Source organism: Oreochromis niloticus, linkage group LG14 (assembly GCF_001858045.2).
Source record: "Oreochromis niloticus isolate F11D_XX linkage group LG14, O_niloticus_UMD_NMBU, whole genome shotgun sequence".
Classification (NCBI taxonomy): domain Eukaryota; kingdom Metazoa; phylum Chordata; class Actinopteri; order Cichliformes; family Cichlidae; genus Oreochromis; species Oreochromis niloticus.
Window position 1 is genome coordinate 31001662 of NC_031979.2, and position 15959 is coordinate 31017620.

Sequence of the window (15959 nt, forward strand, 5' to 3'; positions counted from 1 at the left end):
CGTGAGTGTGAGGCGTGAGAGCAATGGTCCCTGTAAAATACAGGGTTAGCTATTGCTCTGATGTTTTTAATTATATTCACCTGCATAATCAGAGGGACAACCAGTCAGAGGCCGCAAATAAACCGAGAGGGCAATTTAAGAATCGTAAATCCCACAAGGGCTTGTTGGCATTTTCACTGAAGTGTTAAAGTAGTTATTTGTTTTCCCGAATGCTACCTTTGGTTAGTATACAGAAGCTGTGGTTAGAATATGCACGAAAGGCCATGTTTGGTTTCTTTATACTGTTTACTTACTTTGTCATGCAATTTTCTGTTGCAGGCTTCCAATTTTGACTCATTTTTCTTACTGTAGCTTCATGTTTTTTCTCCAGATAAGAATATATCTTACTCTTATATACATTCACAAGACACTTTAATATATACATCTTCCTAGTACCAGGTGGGACCCCTTCAGAACTGCCTAAATTCTTCATGGCTAAGATCCAACAAGATGTGGAGATTTTGGTACATATTGTTATGCAGTTGCAAATTTGTGGGCTGCACATCCACGATATGAATCTCTCGTTCAACTGTATCTCCAAGGTGCTCCTCGATTGGACTGGAGACCACTAAAGTATAAAGAACTCCTACTGGAAGTAGCCATGAGTGCACTGTGCTCATAAAGGGATCGACATGGTCAGCAACAATATTCAGGTAAGCTGTGACAATCAAATGATGTTCAGTTGCGCCCACAGTGTGACAAAAAATATCCCCTTCACCGCTGCAGCAGTATTACCAGCCTGAAACCTTGAAACAAGACAGGATCAATCCATGATTTCTTTTTTTTATGCCAAATTCTGACCCTACCATTTGAAAGTCACAGCAGAAATCGAGACTCATCAGTCTAGGCAACATTTTTCCAATCTTCTATTGACGAATTTTGGTGAGTCTGTGTGAATTGTAGCCTCAGTTTCCTGACACTCACTGGATAGTTTCTCATTTTTCGACCATTCTCTAGAGATATTTGTGTGGGAAAATCCAAATAGATAAACAGTTTCTGAAATACTCACACTAGCCTGTTTGACAATAACAACATCATTTAAATCACCTTTCTTCCCCATTCTGATGCTCAGTGCGAACCTTATCAGGCCATCTTGACCATTTCCTAAATGTACTGAGATGCTACCTTGAGATTGACAGAATAGATGATTGCTTTTATGAGCAGTTAAACAGGTGTACCTAATAAACTGCCTTTAGTCCTGCTAAGGCTGATTGCTGTGGTCGCACCAGCCTTTTTTTTTTGCTGACAGACATAAAGAAACTAATCAATGAAATTTTCCTTATATGTATTGAAGAAAATATCTTCTGCAAGCATCACATAAAGAAGCCTGCTGTATATCTAACATGTTACTTCTTTTCCTTTTGCTTATCACTCGGGACATGATTCCTCTGGCATGCAGTAAGTGGAACAACACCTGCATGTGTCTTGCGTACTAAATCACAGCAGCAGGCGAGATACGGTAAAACAGATATGCAGCCAAGTGACATTTGTGAGTTAACAACAGTTTTACCCTCTGTCACCTTGAGCTTAAACCCCCGAGTCCCCTGAAACAGGTACAATTTCCAAAGCTACACACTAAATATTACTGTAACTCTGTCGCTCATTAAGGTATAAGCTGCTTCACAGATGTGGCCACAGTGGTTAATGGCTCAACTCAGCACCTTATGCAAGGTTTATACACTTTTCATGAGGCGCAGTACGTTTTGAGTGTCGCACAGTCTTCAAAGTGATATGTAAATGTGGTGAGACTTGTGCCTGAAATATTTTGTGTATCTTCTGAAGAGAAGACATTTCAAAAGGAGATAAGTAGAAATCACAACAGGGCACTATAAGAGATAATAAAAAATACTGAGTTGATTGTGGTCCCCCACTGATTCCCAAAACCCACAGAAGCAAAAACAAACATGTGAAAGCTCCACGTAAGTCTTTCCATTCCTTCATGTTGAGTTGTATCCGAGCATGCTAACCACCCGATTATGTCTATTTTATATTTTTTTACCCACACAACACTATTTGAAAGGGCAAAAACCATGTCACAAATGAGGAATTCACCATGCAGCAGGAGTACATTTGTGGAAAAGTTTTTTTTTGTTTTTTTGTTTGGTTGTTTTGTTTTTTCCAAATAATAATTAAATCTGACTGACAGTGTAAATTAGACAGTTGTGGTTTAAACAAAGTGTTTCTAGCATGTGTTTTGAATCACATTGGACGCATTGAGGAGCTTTGTTTATTCAGGCATTTAAACTCTGTATAGATGCATTAGATGACAAAGATAGGTTGCTAACCTTTGGAACCAAGCGAATTATTAGTAAGAGAAGACTGATCCTATTTTACTTTCCTGAGCTATAGGGGCTGAATCACATCTCACCTCCTACTCTCTGAATACTAAACAATGCTCTTTGAAGTTTCAGAACAAATTTGCAAAGCAGAGCATCACTTTCTCATCAGCACAATCCATGAGAGGATAACTGTGGCGTTTAGCAACTTTAGAAAGTTCAACTCTTATTCTGCAAATTAATACAGGATCAGAGTATGTATACAACTCTGTTATTGCACAGTTTCACATTTTGTTGCATTCCGGCATGGGTTTTCTTTCAAACTGACAAAGGGTTACTTAAAGGTTTTTGGAAAAAATAAAATAATTTCAACAGCATTTTTTTTTTTACATTGCTTCTGACATGACGGAGAGAAAAGAAACCCATCTTCTTTCAAAATCAATTAAATTTCATGGATGTGATTTTTGACCTTTAAACGTTTGTGCTATTATGTAAAACAAAAAAACTCCAAAACGCATAAATGATTAGAACATGTAAAAAGAAAAAGAAATGTTCAGATTATGTTGTGAGATCTGGATCAAATACTTCATGCCAGGTAATTGATGATTTTCTGTTAACTGAATCAGGTTATGGTTTACAGTAACAACATCAATATTAGGCAAATAGGGGGATTGCTTTTTCACACAGGGCTGGGTAGCTTTGGACAGCTTTTGTTCCCTAATAAATGAAGTCATATTTACTCAGTTTATTCAATATGATTTTTTTATAATGAAGTTATGGGGCCTGGCCACTTGAGTGACAATTTGCTCGGCCTCACCAGCACTAAGTGGTATCATTGAGCTGAAAATCTTCATTGACTTTGTGTTGCTGGCACCTCGTGAAACATTTTTATTAGAATTCTCTGGTACATATTATGGCTCGCTGAGTTGACGGCTTGTTCAGTGAAGTTTGTGCTTCAGTTTCGGTGAGTGAAATTCTGGCATTTTATTAGTCTGTTACTCAGCACTAATTGGCAGGTGTGTGTGTTTAGGCTAGCAACTTGTTAACCAAGGTAGTGATACCTGATAACTGATAGCACATATGACCTCCCACCATGGAGGCAGAAAGAAATGTAACACTGAAACTATTGGCTAATAATTATTGGTTATTAATGTGCATTAGCTCTTGAGCGTCTGCATGAGCTTTGTGGTTCTATGCAGCCACCATACTGCACCATAATAGACACACATAAATTTTGTATGAGATAAACGTTTATTTATGATGTGGGTTATTTATTTTTCTTTTGGTAACACTAAAATAGATTTTTTTTTAATGTAGGGGACTCAAAGGAACAAGCAGTCAATTTCTCAGGATATCAATTACATTCTTGTCTGAACTTAAAGTTTCAGTTTCCTATGAGTAGTAAAAAGTTTTGAAATTATGAGCCATAACTTTTATGAGATGCTGAGTGTGGTACTCCAACATCCAAGCACACTGTGTATAGTGAACAAATTATAATGATGAGAGAAAATCTCCTTAACGTCAATATTTTTGAAGTGAATTGCAGTGTAAAATACATAATCATTCAAACACAGACAGTATCTATTTAGATGTGGAATCAAAGTGAAAGCAGATGTTACTGGAGGGTAAAATACTTTCCACTTAAAGTAGGCCACTCTTGTTCATAGCTCTCTCAGTAGCTGGGCTTATTCCAGAAACCAGGCAGGAGACGTGAAGTTCAAACTACAAGGCTCCCACTGCTTTCACCACGTTGTCTTGGGTAGAGCCTTTACAACAAAAGTCCATTTCCCAGGGTAGAGATGAAGAATGGCAACCCAAGAATCCAGATACAAATGTGTATTTATGTGAGTAGTCAAAAAAATTGCCATATTATAAACATATATGGCTGCTACAACTGAAAAGGAAAGAGGAACACTCATCAAGAAGGCCATTTAGCATAATAAAAGAGTAATTACCTCAGTCAGAGCTAAAGCAGTGTGAAAATAACATCTCATACACTTATTGTATACATCAAAAGTGAGTACACCGCTATGCAATACATCACTTATATTTGAAGTTATTAAAAACTGTATTATACCAGCATACAACACCATTCTGGTACTGTGTTTCAGCTGATTCTTCCATCTTTAAAAGAAATTTCTTAGTTGTTCTTTTCCTTATGAAAACATGATGTACAAAATGCAGCTCGACATATTCCAGGTCCATAACAGAGAACCTTCCGGTGTTCATACATCATTTTATTACCACATTTACACAATTAGGATAATTAAAAACTCATAGGCTACTCAGTTATGTTGTAGTTTCAGGTTTTCATCAGGTTGTATTTGTTTTAGTCTTCATAGCATATTTGTTCTTGATTGTCAAGTCAGAAATAATGCAAATTACTGGGAGGCTTCCAATAAGTGTGTTGTACTTTTTTTCTCTTCTGCTGTTATACATGTGCACCATTTGTTCTGTGTCGCTACATTTACGACACTGCACACTAACACAGGTGTTTTTGCTTATTCTGTGTAATTAGGTTTATGAGAGTTATGTGAATTTGGTTCTTTTCAGCTGTTTTTTTTGCATCAAAGCACAAGGTTATATTTCAATCTTCCCCCATTAACTGCACTACAGTTAAACACTGTATACCTTTAAATCTCCAAGCTGCTCACAAGCAAATTAAGTACACAAAGCACATGGTACATAATTGTATAATGGGAAGTGGAAAATTGGAAAGGCTCTTTCACGCCTGTGTGAGACACCCACATGTAAACAACTAGCAAAAAAGAGATCAATGCTCCTGACCTAACCGCAAAGTGAGTTTGCTGAGGCTCGTTTTTTATCCTGTGCCAGATAATTGTGCCAGTGCACTGATAATTAGATGACTTCACTCGAAGTCGTTCTAATTATTATGCAGTATTATTTTTCCTTTTGTTGTACTGTGTCATATGTCACAGCATTTACTAATTCAATAGCTTTTTTAAACGGTTTAGTGGTGTTCAAAGTTGATTGTTATATCACTGAATAATACCAAGCGAAACACTGGTACAACACACAGCTCTTTAATTTTTTTTATAAAATAGCACAACATCAAGAATCATGCAAAATTTCCCATGATAGCTTCTATTTAAACAAGCAGCAAATTTTAAAACAAATTATTCATAATATGTTGATATGTTTTTTAATTGTCATTTACACAAGCCTGCATTGGCTTGGGACACACCATAACCATCTTCTGGATTAGTTTTTCCAAACTAGGAAAGTTCTTGATCTTCTAATGACATTAAAGTTTGCTAATTAAAACAGAAACAAAGAAATTAACTAGAAGCAGTTAGTCACAAACAAAGGGTGAAAAAATACATTGCATACACATCTGATTTGTCAAAAGATACATCAGTAAATACATTGCTCTTAGATGTAAGTCTTAGCAAACACTTTGTGGCCTTCGAAACAAATAAATAAATAGATAGCTAAATAGAGCAAGTTGTTTATACATTTTCTCAGAGGGGAGCATTCTTTATTTGTAGTGTTGTAAAGAAACCGCACAAACAATCTGAATGGAATCAAATTGGTTGAGGGAGAACAGTAGTCTTCAGCAGTTATCAGCCGTGTTTTGAATGGGAAATGGTTGATAACGACAATAGTTCTTCATTAGAGCAAAAATCAACAAAGTTCCCGGTTCCGAGAGGATGAAGAAACATTGCCAAACTGCTATCAAACTACTACCCTGGATAACTGTGCCATTATGTGAAAGTTAAAATGTGGTGTCTATTGGTGTGCACTGAATACAAATGATTATGACAAAATGGGAAATTTAAGCGCTTTAGCTAAGGAAACCACTCTAATCACCAACTCCCCTGGGAGCGTGCACAGCAACAAGAAACTTAGTGGTAACATATTCATTCAGATTTGGCAATCTTACTACTCTTCATTGAGCTGAGCTGAGCCTTGGGTGAAAAAAAACACTTGCCAGCTAAGCACTGCCATATGTTATTGGCTGATTATGTGTATCATAATAAATCCTCAAAGCATTCAATAGAACATATGAGCATTCGATATAAACGCAATTTATAAATACATCATAAGTCATTATTCCCCCTTCAGCTGCAACTTCAATATTATTCCCCACCTTATTGCCACTGCAAATTGTCATATACAAAGAAGATAACGTGTACACTGTCTGATAAGGTTAATTAAGTCACTGCACTGTTCAAATCTCTATGAAGGCTAAGCTCATGTCTTGTGGGACTAAAAAAAACACAAGTATAGCATTATATTATTGTGTTACATGCCATCAGCATAGACAAACATAGTTATCAAAAGCCAAACCCAAAAAAGCAGTTGGTCTTAATAAAGATCCGGAAATCTGTTTATCAGTCTGCTACTTACTTACTTTTAAATCCAAATTGCCTGGAAGGCCTTCCTGGCCCTAGTACATTTTGATGTCAGAAGGTTAATTAGTAGCAGGGATTAAATATTTCTTCATGTTCTTTTTCAGGTGGTTTACTGGAAAAGTGTTTGCAACTTCAAGAAGTTAGTAAGCTTATTGTCAGGCAGACAGTTTACGTTAAAATGTCCTCTTGTTTTCTGTGTTTTTGGAAGGTCAGTAGCGGGATAACTTAAAACTTGGGTTAATCAGTCTAAAGGAAGAGTAATCTTGTGGAAACACATAATACTACAAGATTTAAAGAGAGATGAAAATCTTGGGGGATTTTCAAGATTTCAGAAAGTTCTTTTCAGAAAGCTCTGTGAAAAAGCAGAGTCAAACATCTAACATCTCTACAGCTGGAAACCAAGCAAGTCTGGAGAATCTGAAGAAGTCTGTTGATAAAAGCATGATGAAAGTTACATTTGGAACAGATTTTAAAAACAGATTTCCACTCAAGCTATTTGAGTTTTGTGTTTTCAAATGTAGAGCCGTGAATTATTATACTGTACATATTTGATTTAATCTGATATGCATGTATCCTACATGTCCAGGATCGTAACAGGATTCCCATATTCTTTATAATTAGTAAGCTTCATGCATGATTACCAAGTTTTCAGCTGACATATGTTTTTGTTGTCAGAACTTTGTTAAACTGGATGTATCAAATATTTTCCAAAGTAAATCATGCACTATTTTATATATGGTTTAATTTAAGGTTTAATAAGAAGAGAGAGGAAAATAACTCTGCCTTATTCTGGTCTTTTTATTTATACCTGTCCGCACATATTTTCATAGTCACTGATTTATGTCCCCAAGATGGATCTGCTGGAAGGTAAAGAAGTCTGTTAAAACAGGTGTTGAGTGCTGAGTTCTTCAGTTACAACCGTTGGACGTCAGTGTTGGTTTATCTGACCAAATCTGTCTAAAAAATATGTTTATGTGCCTCTACGAAACTACTTTTCCCTTGGATACATATATATAATCTCCCTAACCACCTGTATACTTTTCAGGAGATACAGATTGTCGGACCATTGTACGAGGAAACTTCATATTAAACATTCTTCTCTGAAACTGCCTGCAAGTGAGGAGCACTACAAGTGTGTGTTTGATTCACTAACAAGAATGGAGCTGGGATCTGTTTGCATTTAGTAATTTTGGCTATCCAAAGGTTTGTCCAGCACTGAGCCAGACTCGTATACAGATGTGAAACTAAAGAAAACATTTCCAACTCTAACTGACAAGTTTAGGTCTGCGCGCCAGGTTCCCAAGCAAAAACAAGGACAACAAAACAATTTGTTATAAAATATTTTAGACTACATTAAATGATTCACAGTGCTGTGCAAAACTCTTGAGCTGCCCTCATGTCTTTATATTTCGCTTCCCAGGAGCCAGACAGATTGTAACGTTTTAAAGTGGTCTTGAGCAATAGTGCTGCAAGCTTTCTGAAGATCTTTCGAAGTTTTTCATTGGACATTTTTGCTCATTTTCGATCCAGTCCCTGTACCTGACCAAAAGAGGAATGATTTTTTGTTTGTTAAGCCATTTAACACTGACCTATGAATCATTCAAGCATTAAAAATACACCTGGAAAGGAATGGACCAGTGTTGTGTCTACCCATGACAAACAGTTTAACAGAACCAAGTTTAAATTCTATCTTTAGTAGCGATGGGAATTAAGAATTGGTTCTTGTAGAGAACCGGTTTCAGTAGTTCACTTCCTTGTAATTGTTAGTCTTGTCTTGTCTATTGATCCTGCTTATCGGTTCAACTTTTAGTTGTGCTACAATCATCTGATTTCAGTTCGTGTGGCGAAGGAGGAAAGTAGCGCAGTCCACAGCGTGGATATGGACATTACTGTTACTTCTATAAATGGACGAGAGCGTGATGGAACAGAACAGAAACAACTGCCGCTACAGTAACACAGCTTTGGACCTTTGCAAACACCTAACACATGTTAATGTTAAGCTAGCCAAGAACCCAGAGTGATGTTAAAGCTGAGTAAATGTCAACCCCAGCCCTGCTTTTTTTTCAGGTAGACAGTTTCTACCTGTTCATGTCTCTAAGGTAGCATTGTTGTGGCGATTGCTTTAAAGTCACTTTGTGCTGGTTTTCATCTTTGCTCTGTGCCGTCAGCTTTTTTTTCCTACCTAAATACTAAGAGAAAGCTCATATGCGTGTCCTCATTTACATAGGGATTTGTCTTGATGTGTGGGACTGTAGCCTACAAGATTCTATAGTTAACTGGTAATTATGAGAAAATGCTTTTCAGGTCATTTTATGGAGAAACATGAAAATAATACAATGAGTAGTAAAACGAATTACTTTTTCCTGGGAGTAGTTAAGTAGTGTACTGCATTACTTTTAAGGAACATGTTGTGCTTAATACGTTGTTTTTTTTGAATAATGACCCCAACACTGATCACAACAAAAAATTGAACCTCACAGCACGCAATTAATGCAATGGGTTGGGGCTGCATGTCAGCCAGTTTTGTTAGGGATCTTGTCAAAACTGATTTATTATTATTATGATTTTGAGCCACAATGCAATATCATCATGAAAATGTCAGATTGGCAACAGTTTCATTTCTCATGCATGGCAATGATCCCAAACACACTGCCAATGCAGTAAAAGCATACATGTATAGACAAATGGAACACTGTCAGTCATGGATTCCCCAGAGCCCAGACCTCAACATTTTAGAAGTACTGTGGGATCATCTTGACAGAGAACAGAACAAAAGGCAGCCAAGATCCCAAGAAGAGCTTTTAATGTCCTTCAAAAAGACTGAAGAATTATTCCTGAAGATGTTCAGGTTTTACTGAAAAATAAAGGTGATATAATAAAGGTGACCAAGTATCAACTTTCACACATATTTTAATTATGCAAACTTTGTTTTTCCATTTATGCTTGTGCATTTTAATAAACAGCCTCATAGAAATGTTAAGTTGCTTCAGACTTTTGCACAGTGCTGCATGTCATCCTGACTTTTAGAAAAAGTCGGGAGAAATTTGGATTTTCAGATATTTTCACATTGGGTGTCTACCTCCCTGTAACCCTGTCCAACTGAACAGAGTAGTCCATTCTTTTATTCAAATATAAACTCTCAAATAATGTTTTATTGATTGGATTTGACCCTGTTACAGAAATAGAAAAGAACATTTCTTGGAAATGTCCTTCATCAAAATGTTATTCAAAACCATCTCCAAACATGATCTTTTCCTGCTACAAGAAATATGAGAAATGAATATTGCATTTACCTGTATACAAGAAAACACTGCAAGGGTCAGGAGTCAGTTAAATCAATTCAAACATTGATAAGATTCTAACTGTTGGAACATACATAGAAAATTTAGTGTTTAGGATTGTTATGAAATTTGAAATTTTGACTAAATGTAAGCTAATGTGGAATAGCAGAAATCGCTACGCTCACTCTATCACTTTTGACATTAACATTCAGATTTTTTAAGGGATATCGGACTCCATGTACTGAGCTTAGGCACTGTAAACCTTTTACACACTAAGGTAATTCTATGCTACTGTCTAGAATATATAAATACAAAGAACCCGGAAAAGATACATTTGTTTGAGTGAATCATTTCAAGGTTGTTATCCTAAGAAATTGCAGCATCTACAGAATCAGTAATTGGAAATACTTTGTCATCAGTATGGCAGCACACTGCTGTGAGTCATTACTCTACAACCGCAGTACTCTCTATTTTCATTGGTGCCATCATATTTTGGCCCCTCGCCCTGAGAGACTGCAGCATCCTTTGCTCAAAATGGCATAATTACAGCTGTTGCCATAATAAACTAAGATTAGTCGTCAGCCCCAATATCCCTACATGAAAGTCTTGAAAACTGTTATGTCATCATATTTTTTCAGCAGTAATTACAGCATTGATCAGGCACGATACCGTGTCATTTTCAAGCCTCTTTTTAGCAAAACAAAGAAATCTTAAATTGACATAAACAAGATTTCAATGAATAATCGGGAAATGTGCGCCAGCTGTAAATTGATGCCAGAATAATTTTAATTGTGACACTTTCAAATAAATTAGGGGACTGGGTTTTTTCTCTCTCCCCGGGCTTGTTCTGCAAAGCTCTTAATTTTGTTGTTATCCAGTGCCATCATTGTTTTGGGGTTGTAACAAATGCTTCAAAGGAATAGATGGGAAAATTCAGTGTTACTTCAAAGCACTGAATCCAGTTAAAGGCATAAAAGCCAAAGCTGCTGTAACCATGTATTTTAAATATAATGCACTACAAACAAGCCAAAAACAGCAAAGAATATTTGCACATTTGTCAAACAATAATCGCCTCATGCATAATTTATTCAATTCCTATTCCGCTTCCTCCACAAACCGCCGTACGCAATAAGTGCAACAAATCACAGAGGCAGAATGGAATTAAGCTATGGGATGCATTGGAGTAAATGCTTCTGCAGCAGGCCTCCTGAACAGTGCCTGATGAAAATGAATTAACAATGAAAGACGAATTTAAATGGAGTAATTTAATCACGGCGAGTTTAAGACAAAAGTTAGAGGGGGTTGAAACAAATCAAAACAAAGTAAAGTCTGAAACACAAGCAGATGGACTAGTAATGGGAAGCAGGTTGGGCTGGTTGCTAAGTGACAAGGGCTAAGAAGAGGGTCCATAGTTTTGGCCGCGGTTTTGCAGGAAAAACACTTCTCCTCCCTCGTCTGAGCCACCCTCTTTCCCCATAGTGCTGTGGTTATGACGCTGGCGGGGCAGGACAGAAGGCAGGCCTGGCCAAATAAGAAACAGACCCCTTTCACCCCAGTATTGCCTATTTCTCCCTGTGGCTTTTTTGTTTTCAAAGAAAAAAAGAACGCTCTCCAAAAATAGATTTGGGGCTCGCGTGCCAATGGGTTTTGAAACCTTTTTTTCCACTCCCTCTAGTCACGCAAGTAGCCTGGCAAGACCTTGAAGAGTGAGCAGGGGGAAAAACAGAATTTGAAATAGACAAGAGGATCATATGGGAGGGGGAGAAAAAAGACTTTTTGGTGTGTTTGGAGAACGGATCATGGTAAGCTGAGGATGGAGCATCCCTGGAGCCTGGACTTTTGCTGAGCGAACAAGGAGCAGAGACTTCCGTGCAAGATCCAGGTATGAGGGGTTTATGGGTAATCCAAGCATGAGCAGAGAGACGTCTCTCTGGTCTGGCCTCATTTTAACTGGAAGGAAGCCTCGGCTCCTTCATGGAAGAGTATGATCCTTACCAAAGGGCCTACACACAAAGCACTTCACACTCGAATGCAAAGGTCCCCATTCCTTATAAGCCCATATCCTTTACTGCTATTCACTTCACAACTGCCTGTTCTGTGCAGATGGTATTCATCTTTTTATCTGCCACATCATATACTATGTCATCAAGATGAGATCACTGGCTAGTTCACGTTATATTTGAAAGTCTGCCTATTTTGGGAGCTTCATTATAGAAAATGCTTTTGAACATAAGACAGCGAGAAGGGCCCACAGCAAAAGCTCTTCTGCAGGAGCCATGCTAAAACCATTATGTCCTCCAGTCGTTATAGTAATTATGCTTTCAAGGCAACATTAGCCCTTTGCTGCTAAAGAGCATGGAGGTTCTTTGGAACATCTGAGTAAGGGTTAAATTTGGCAATAAAAAAAGGTAGGCAAGCTAAAAGAGCTCTGGTCCCCCCAAAATCTGTCATACTGTGGTCCCCATTCTGTGCTTCACTGCCTTTTTCGTTGAGCAGCTTCACAGAGGGATTTTTTCTAGCATTCCTCAACACTTAATACCCATCTCTATGTGAGGTCAAATCTGTATTGAGATCCACTTTTACTTTGCTTTAACTGTAAACGTATCAAGAAAATATGAAGAAAATGTAGAGGAACAAGAATGTTTTGTATAAATCCTTTTTTAAGCTATTCACATCAAAGCAGAAAGTAAGTTTCCCATCTATATACAAGAGTTTTAATCTCAGAATTTCAAGGATTTCATTATTGTTTTAATTATTTCTTGATGTTCGCCACCTTGCAGAGGACAGTGTTGCAAAATGAACTTTTTTGCAAGACCTAAATGATTACAGGTAGGTATTTTTAAGATTATTTAGAAATGTGACATTTTGCATTTGTCTTACTCGCCTGCTAATATCTGTTCTGAAAGCAAACATACTGAAAGTGAATAAGTCTTTGTAAGTAAGAAAGTTTTTTTCCGGTATTTCTTTAGAGCCACATCATCCATTTTAAAGTGGTGGAAAGAAATCCAGTGAAATCCAGCGTGACAATGAAATGGCACGCTTTTCAGTTAATCATGAAATATAATCATGTTGAGCTCACAGATGTCAGGAAAAATTCAGGTTCTTTGAGTAGAAAAGGATTGACGCAAACAGCGAGTCACATTTCATGTACTAAGTATTTACTAACAGTAAAGTAACCAGCACCAGCTGATGATTTACATCAGAGGAGGTAGACCTAACTGCAACTAAAAAGCCACTGCCAATCAAAGATTCTGAACTTTTTCTGAGGTTTTACAAGTGATAAATAGTATGCAATAAGTTCTTCCATCTAAAAGAAGAAAAAACCTTTCCAGACATGCATAAGCTGTTTTTTTTTCAGAGACATGGACTTTGAAACTTGAATGAGAAAGATAAAAATAAACGAGACTATCAGATGTTTACCCACGGGACACCATCAGAAAAGATAATCACATCCATATGTGACTTGTGCTATTTTTTTTACAGTGTTACTTACACAGTACAACTGAAACAAGAAGCTCAAAATCTTTTACATATTTATAACTGTTATTAATGACTGCAATTCTAATAAAGCAGTCATATTTTCTTCTTTTATTGTGTTGCAAGAGAAGGAAATATTGCATCTATTCAGTGTAACAAAAGGAAAAAAAATCCACAACGCATGAAATTAGTCATTTAGCATGGTCTTTGATCAAAGTGAAGAAGTGACCAATATGAATAATAACACGCTGGCACTCCAGCAACTTTCAAAGGTTGGCTGTTTTCTCTGTGAAGAAGCACTGTTGAGCATCGATATTATGAACACAAGCAGCTTACCGCACACATTGAAGGAAAATATAAATCAGAATTTAGAGAGAATTTATGGTAATTGTGAACCTGGTTGTTACTCTGATGTTTTTGTCCCTTGTTGACAATCAGTCATAACAACCTTCATTGCACAGAGTTGGCAAATTTGAGTGGAAAGGATGATGTTAATTGGGCAAAAAACTTTTGAAAAAATGTACTGAATAACTGTCAGATCACAAGTATCACACAATATTTTCAAATATTTCTCAGGAGCTCAACAGATGCACATCCGGGTCGTCCTGCAGACAGATGTACATTTTGCACTGGTATTAGGTTGTGGTTTACTTTATCATGCACCTGAGGAGATCCATTATGTTTTTTTGTCATTTCCTGATTATCACATGTATACTGTTGCAATAGTGGGTCCTCAACATGGCCAAAATTTCAAACAGTGAGGCTAGCGTATGTCCAAGTAGTCCCCGTGAGCTCGAAACCATTTCATATACGTTTTTGTTACTCTTGGATCTGTATGAGCTGATATCATTCATATAGTCGTATTAGCTCCGCAGATGTGGCTGTGAACAGACACCCCACCTTCTGTTTGTGAGCGGTAGCCATCATGCAAAAGTTCTCTTCAAGTGAGAGAAGTTAAAACATCTTGCTTCACACTGGATGACCCGAGGAGCTGCACCAAAGCCCAATATAATGTAAATAAAGAAAACAGAATTATGGCATGCATTAATCGTCATAGCTTTTCTTTGTGTTTTGGGGGTTTTTTTGTTTTGTTTTAATAGACAGTGATCCCAGATGTTGCTAATTTGTCTATGCAGTTGACTAAAGCTTGCCTGATCCCAGGCAGGGGAAATACATACAATTGGGTCAATGTTGGCATGAATAATCATAACAGACAAAAATATGGGAATATCGTCTGGGTTAACACTCTACATTTTATACAACTTAAATAAATAAAAGCACACTAAAAGAGCTACCATATTCAGTATCATACAAGCATGACAGCACTGACAACCCTGTAAGAGACAGAGATGAAGTCAGTGAAGGAAAAAAGGCAGGCTGGCACTGAAGATTGCATGTTAACAGAGCAGTCTCCTGTATATTCACTTTGTGTTGACGGGAAAATGATAGATTTCATTTGGTTTATGCAGAGTCTTTAATTTAAGCTTTGAGTAATGACTTGCCTTTTGCCCTCTCACTCATATCATCTGAGTTCTGTTTTGTATACACTGGCCGCTGATCCAAGGTGCTCGGTTTGGGGCACAGCATTCATCTCATAATCCGAGTCTACTATGACACTCGTGCTGGGCGTGTCACCAGTGCGCTGCCCGTACACACACGAATTCACCTCTGTGGATGCATTTGTAGTTTCTCAGAATACCACAAGGTTTGGGTTTCAGCTCAATAACGAGTCAAGAGGCAGGCCTTGGCGCAGGCAAACAACATTAGTCCAGTTTCAGCTCTGTTTCATCAGACAGCAGGAGTGTTGTCCAGCCTCAGGCAGTGTAACAGTTATGCAGTGAGTTCCCATGACAGGTGTGTATATTAAAAAAATAACACTAACATTGTTGACATGCAGTCGTTCTAAATTTAAAGTTTAAAGTAAGAAAAGTTTAGACGACCAATCTGTTTTGATGATTTTAGTTTTTATGACTGATTTTTAATGTTAGAGCTGTATGAAGAGGTTTTATTTGTAATATGAAAACATTCAAGTAATACTAAACCGTGATTACAGACATGCGATACATTTTTTCACATTTGTTTGACCTCACCCTGCTGTTTTTATGTGTATTATATATTCTTGGGAATAGAAAAGTAGAGCAATTAACTCAAATAGAACAACAGTATGAGATTTCTAAGGTAAAACAAGGTCAACAAAGACAGAAATGAAAAAAAAATTGCTGTGAGTATGTCATACAGCTAAGATTAAATCTTCGAGATTTGACCTGAGTTTGGTACTTTCATCACATCCACATCAACATGATGAATGACTTTTGAGACCCAAACACGTAGGAGATATCTTGACAAAACAGAACACATTTTTTCATGGAGGCTGTCAGTGGAAATGAAGGTATCTGTAAAGCCAATATTTCAAATAAGCTGTTATGGTATTGCAATTGAGTTACATCATATATGCCTATCAAGTTAAAAATTACACATAATGGCCATCATTAAATCAAATATTATTAAAA